Here is a 6,772-nt window from a genome sequence, read left to right on the forward strand (position 1 = left end):
TGTAAATAGAATGTTTAAAATCAAATAGAGTTTATGATTTTAAAAATATCAATTACTGCATTTATTTAAAAGAAACACAATAATTGAGTCAAGTAATTTCTTAAAAAATTCAATTACTATGTAATTTAAAATAAATAAAGTAATAGTTCCTTGTATATTAAAAACATGATAAATGATCAATTACTATTTTTTTTTAAGAAAAACTCAATAATTAAGTTTTTTTTACACAAAACTCAAATACAACGTTTATTTATTCATTACACAGTATTTAATCATTGTAATATTTTTATCATCATCAATTATTGCATTTTTGTAAAAAATAATGCAGTAATTGTTCATAATTATGTTTTAAAAAAAATCAATTATTGCGGTTTCCTATATAAACATAACAATTGGTATAATTTAAATAATAAAAAAATATAAAATCTTGCGATCCCTTTAAAGATAAAGGCATGAATTTTTGTGTTTATTTTTTTAACAAAATATTGTATTTGTTATGTTATCAAAGATATTATGATAAAAATACATGATTTAATAAATGCATATTCTTCCAACCAAATACTGGAATCTGAAAACGAAATCTCTTAAAATCATACTTTTCTTTGAAGATTACACTTTTTCGAATATCACTCTTTTACCTGAAATCTAACATTTCGTGAACTAAGCAACCCATTAGTTACAGCTATTTGTGCTCAATCTTTGCTGTGATCTTTGGCTATATTTGCATCTAAGCTTTTTAACTCCATCAGTTCTGGGGATGATTGTGCACACTGATCAAGATAAGCTTAAGCAACTCTTTTCAATTGACTCAAGGCAAACTTAGCTTTAAAACCTGCATACAAGTTATCCCTCACGTGACCTCTCCATTTGAGTAGCATTTAGGTAAGTTTTCTAGGATCGTTACCTTCATTTTTCTAAGGACGCGGCAAAACAGACGAAGAGCAACCTTTAGATTACTATAAAAATATGGATATTTCTCAAAGATCATTGTCACCAATGGAACTTCCTCTAATGGAACACGGTTGTGACCCACAAGACGGCGCTCTGAGTTACCACTTTCAAAACTGACAAGTGAGACATAAGAGCTTATGTTTGTACCATCTATAATCCTTAGCAAATCATTAGCATCAGACTCAGAATAAGGAACCTGAACTCTTTTGGTCGAATTAATAGCATATGTTTCGTTCTTTGACTCTACGGTGTTGGTAAGCCCCGAATCATTGCTGTGAACTATGGTTATTTTTCTATCTTTCACAAAAGTAATACTGGTAGAAGCACTGGGGGTAGCCCCAGAAGAGTGGTATCTTTAAAGGATACATCATTGTCTCTGGGATATCTAACCCTTATCACGACAATAACACCCACCTGAGAGTCTAAAACAAAAAAGTTTGTGTTATTTGATTTGTGCCACACAGATAAATATGAATACACTAATTACTTGCAGGAAATAGTAACTATTATTAAGCAGAAAATATCATTACTTAGCACAATCTTGAAAGCTGTGTTAGTAAAGGGAAAGTCATCATTCTCGACCATGGCTACATCTTCCTCGCTCTCATCATCATTATCATACGACACACTTTTATCATCAGAGGTTTTCCAATCCTCAGCAGTAATAGTAAGAACAAGATAAGTAAAGGTGAAATTCTGCAAAACATTTCAGAGAAGCAAAGAAGCAAGAAGTATCTGAATGTAGTAATCTAAGTTTTGCATGAACGATGCCATCAACTCATCCACAATCTGATTCTCGACAACTCACAGTTCTATCTATAAGCTCAATCATCCTCATTATCAAGACATCTAAAACCAGCACATGGCTTTCCAAATCTTTAACAAATGCAAAGAATCTATGATAGACTAAGTAAGGGGTACTTTTTCTTAACAGTATCACCGGCAGCAGTTTGAATAGCCCCACTGATTGCAACTCGAACAACCTTGTCAGCGGCAATCTCAACATCTTTACTAACGGCTTGGATAACTTTGCTTGCAGCAGCTCCACTAGTCTTTCTAGTAAGGATACGAGTCATCTCACTTTCAACAAACTTAGCAAAATTACCTGTTACTATCCCAACAAAACCACTGACAGCTTGGGAGGTAGGACCACTAGTTACATTGATTTTTTCTAATGAAACATCCCTTTTAGCACTTGCGGCATTGGCTGATACAAGAAAGATCAGACACAAAAACATTCATTGCTTTGTATATGTGTATCTAGACCCGACAATTTTACACATAATATATAAAATAACACGAAAAAAATCGTGTATGGGTTAGTATAATCGTGTTTCGTGTCTCAATCTTGTTGACACGGTTAAACACGATATTATTTATATCATATTCGTGTCAAACGATAATAACATATTTAAGATACGATACTATTCATAACATAAAAAGATTTAAAAATTATTTTAAATTATTTAAAAAATTAATTAATAATCATATTTATCATATCATTTTGATGTTTAAGTAGATTATAAATATTTAATTTCTAAATAATTTTTGTTTAAATACTAATTTAAATTTATTTTTTGTTTAAATAAATGCATTAATTGTATATAATCGTATTATTTGTATATAATCATGTTAATTATATTATATCGTATTATATTATTTATATAATTAATTGTGTCTAATCATGCTATTCATATATAATTGTGTTAATCATATCGTGTTATGTTAGTTGAATATAAATAAATTTTAAATATATTAATCATATCGTATCACATGTAATATATATAATAAATGCGTCATATTTATATTTAAATTATTTGTATTTATGTTATGTTCAATGTTAAAATTATTCATAATGTATCAAAATTATATAGGATATAAAATACGAGGACAGAAATTACCATGCTCACGAATATCCAAGGCAAAGTCAAGATATCTTGTTCTCCAACTTACCATCTACACAAGCAACACCTATATCCAATAGCCAAAGGGCACCTACACTCTCATTAGCCCTCTTTCCATACAGCACATAAGTCAATAAAGTCAAAAGAAATCAAGAGAAACGGGTATTAGCAACTATGCAAATCACTATTTCACTCCTACCAACGGAAGAAACATTCTTGCTTGTAGCCTCTAACAAAAAATAAAATAAAATAAAAATCCAACAAGAAATACAAGAATCACAACCAAACAAATCATCCCTTTCATTAAGTGCAAAAGAAAGGAAAGTGAGAATGTTATTCGAAGAGATACCAGAGAACTCACCATCAATAATGTCCATTGTCGGCGATTTTGCATTTATAACTTTTTCCATTTTACCTTTAGTTCTTTGCCTCCTGGAAGAGTTCTTTGCTCTTTGGAAGAACTCGAGTCTTTTGCAAACTCAACCTACAACAATAGTAGAGATAACTCCAAAACCCATCATGATATTAGCTTGTTATAAGCAAGGGAACTTACTTTAGCAAGATTTAAGACTGGAGATCTTAATCATTGGCGTGATTGTCGCCATCAATGGAGTGCCTCTGAAAAGAAAATAAATACAATGATTTTTAGGATCGTTAAAATGGAAGATTAAGGAAATTACAAGAGGTATACCTCGGCAAGATCGATAGGAGAATATGGGTTCGAAAAGAAAGGCGTTATGAAATGAAGACTTCACGCTCAACCTATGGCTCCTCCTTCGAGACGTATGATCAACTACTGCAACTTTCATCGGGAATTTACTATTTTTGGGTTTGTTGTGCCCGGTTTTCTCATTCTGGTCTTTTTAACTAAAGGAGGAAGAAGGAACTCCCTTGAATATGCGGTCAACTATATTTGGAATCAGAATGGGAACCTTAGGCGAATCTTTAAGTCTTATAGTAACCCAAGCTTTATTGGACCGAGCATAAAACAGTGTATGGTGATGCTTCACAACACTGCCAATCGATAGGCTCACCACCTTCAATCGAGTGCTCATTTCGATCCATTAATGCAACCTTATCAAAATCAAAGCTTTTGCAATCTATTCCAATATTCTTCCCAAAATTCACCATTTCCAAAGTCATACCAAGAGCGAACTCCATACCAAAAAAATAAACATGGAGCTCAAATTGAACCAAAAGAGAAATTGCCACTTTCGCTATATATGGAAAAATGCCATTTTCCCACTTCAAATCTTGAAGAAGCTTATATGTGTTGGTTGGGACATATGATCGAGTCCAAACTGCCTCTGAACTTATGGCAGAAGTAATGCTATAAAAACTGCCATCAGCATGGAAATAAGGGAGCCCACTTGGTAGTTGATTTATAGCATATGTAGCCAGAAAAGCTAGCTCTTGTGAAAAGAAGACACACTCAACGTTAACTTTTATTGGAACGTGACTGATAAGATGACTTTGAAAATCTTTCTCAGCAGTCAAATAAAGACGCCACACAAAGCATTTTTCATCATCCATTATTGTTTTAAAAGCTATACCATTGCTCCTTCTATGTCCGAGCCACAAGAAAATGATAGGAAATTTACCTTCTAGAAAACTAAAAACAACTTCCTAGTTGTCATAAAACCCTCCTTGAATTTTGTTCAAAGCCACCCTACTTCCTGCATAGCAAAAATAATGCTCCCACATGAAGACTTGCAGTATTGGGACATGAACATAAGAATAGATTATGTATTTCCCAACCCTGTCAAGTTAATTGTCAACCAACAAAATCAGATGATGATATAAAGTACCTAATGCCAAAGGAGTTAACGGAAATTTGGCACATCGGGGAAATTTTGATGGCAATAGGAATCAGTTCCCACATCCTATTGCCAGGAGCACCTCCAAAAACTTATTTGCTCAGCTAAGCCAGAACAAAAGCCTCCTATCGAAACTTCAAAGTTTCACTTTTACGGATTATGAAGTAATCACACCATCGATATGACTTGGTGCTCTTCCCCCTACCCCAGGTTCTGGTGCCGATTGAATGGTCGTTTTCTCAAAAATACCCATCAACAACTGTTGAGTCTCTCTCTTTGCTGTGGATAATATGATCCAGTTGAGATCTACCTCGTCAAAGATCGACAACAAAGTAACCTCGACCACATCTTCTAAGGTAACTGTTATTTCACCAAATGCCATAAAAATGGTGTGAGATTGCTTATCCAGCATCTCACCAAATGTCACAATCTCGGATGATTACCATGAAATTCAGCCTTTCAGAATAACAAGACTGTAGAGAAAACCCCAGCCTTTTCCAACATCTTAGTAAATTCCTTATCTTGAAAAGTATTATCATACCAAAGGAATATGATTTCGACATACCACAAAAAAAGTCAAAAACTATAGGCATAGTGTGTATATCAAGTCTAGCAAGATGAGGTCCTTATCATAACATTGGGAGATGGATACCAAACATCATTATCATTAGCTAAAAAATTCACACCCACATATCCTTTAAGCCTGTCTTTAATCCTTGCCAACGCTCCTTGTTTATCGAATAAAAGAAAACTTTTCGCTGTGTCCTCCCAGGATCCACCATTTTAGAAAAATATCCCCATTCGAGCATAACCGATAATTTCAAAATTCTCCTAAAAAACAAAGCACACAGATAAAACCGAAAATACAGAATGAGCCCCGTAATATGCAGAAAAAGAAGAGTGATAAAAAGAGATTAGCTTACCCCGAAGATGCCCAAATTGACAGTGAAAGTTGGTCTAGAAGAAAAAGCTGAGTGACTTGTGGATCTTGAAATGGTGTGAGACGAAGGACCCAAATCACATATATTTTCAAATACCCAAAAAAATGATAGACAAGTTAACCGATGATGCAATTGGCGTTGTTTTATAAAGGAATGGGAAGAGCTTTGAAATGAGAGGTACTATTTACGGCTCCATTTCTTCTCTTCACACCCCATTACTATTAACAACCATCCTTTTTCTCTTCACACCTTAAACTAAAACACTAGTTTCCTAAAATACCAAACACTCCACACCCATTTCTCTTTTTCACTGAAACCTTAAACCATTTAGGAGCCCCAAATCAAGCCCTATTCTTGATTTTGATGTTAAATAGCTTAGAATTATGGGCAAATCGCTTTTTTTTTTTGTTTGATTTTATGTTTAGTTTTTAAAATTTTAAGATTTTAAGTTAAGAGATGCAATTTGGGGCAATGATTCGAGGCTTCCGAAAATAAATTTTTGAAATGTGTTGAAAGTTTCCTAAAATGGATATTCAAAATTTTTTTTAATGTACAAAAATTCATTTTCGAAATCCTTTTTTGGAAATTCAATTCTGGAAATTTTTGAAAGTGTATTTTTGGAAAATTTTTATGGTTTCTAGATATTTATTTCCAGAAACCTTTACAAACTTCTAAAAATAAATTTTTAGTATACAATACCCTTCGGCTACCAATCGAGATCAAATAACTTTCCAATATATAAAAATTGATGTCATTATTCATTAGTAGACTGGCAATCTATCAACAAGGACCTCTAATCTTTTAGTCACTAGGCACTATATGTTTAATAATTTTTGCAACATTTTGTAATTCTGACAAACTTGCATCTAAAAAGAATCGTTTAGTGTGAAAAGGCACTCATAAAAATTGGTTGCTGCACCATGCACGATGGAGCGTGACTGTTTCATTGCACATGGTGTAGTAGCCACTTGCACGGGCACTTTTTACAATAAGCGATTTTTTTTAAATGCATGTTTGTTAGAATTGATAAATGTTTTAAACGTTATTGAACAGATAGTGCATGATCGAAAGATTAAAAGTTTCTATTGCCAAAATTAAACATCACATACGTTGGAGAAATCATTATAGACCAATTTGGAGACCGCAACAAAGAAACTAA

The 6,772-nt window shown here is 33.1% G+C and overlaps 1 long non-coding RNA gene across 1 annotated transcript; it reads right to left on the reverse strand.

The window, feature by feature from the left end:
- Positions 1-1,705: 1,705 nt before the first annotated feature.
- On the reverse strand, positions 1,706-5,908 carry LOC149512623 (uncharacterized). The gene is made up of 3 exons (XR_016331999.1): positions 5,596-5,908; positions 3,547-5,503; positions 1,706-3,473 (listed from the first exon to the last, which is right to left on the reverse strand). It is a non-coding gene; the product is annotated as an uncharacterized LOC149512623 (long non-coding RNA).
- Between the last annotated feature and the right edge of the window lie 864 nt (positions 5,909-6,772).

The sequence above is a fragment of the Durio zibethinus genome, chromosome 22, assembly GCF_047325235.1.
Source record: "Durio zibethinus cultivar Kanyao isolate XHJ-2024 chromosome 22, ASM4732523v1, whole genome shotgun sequence".
Taxonomy (NCBI): domain Eukaryota; kingdom Viridiplantae; phylum Streptophyta; class Magnoliopsida; order Malvales; family Malvaceae; genus Durio; species Durio zibethinus.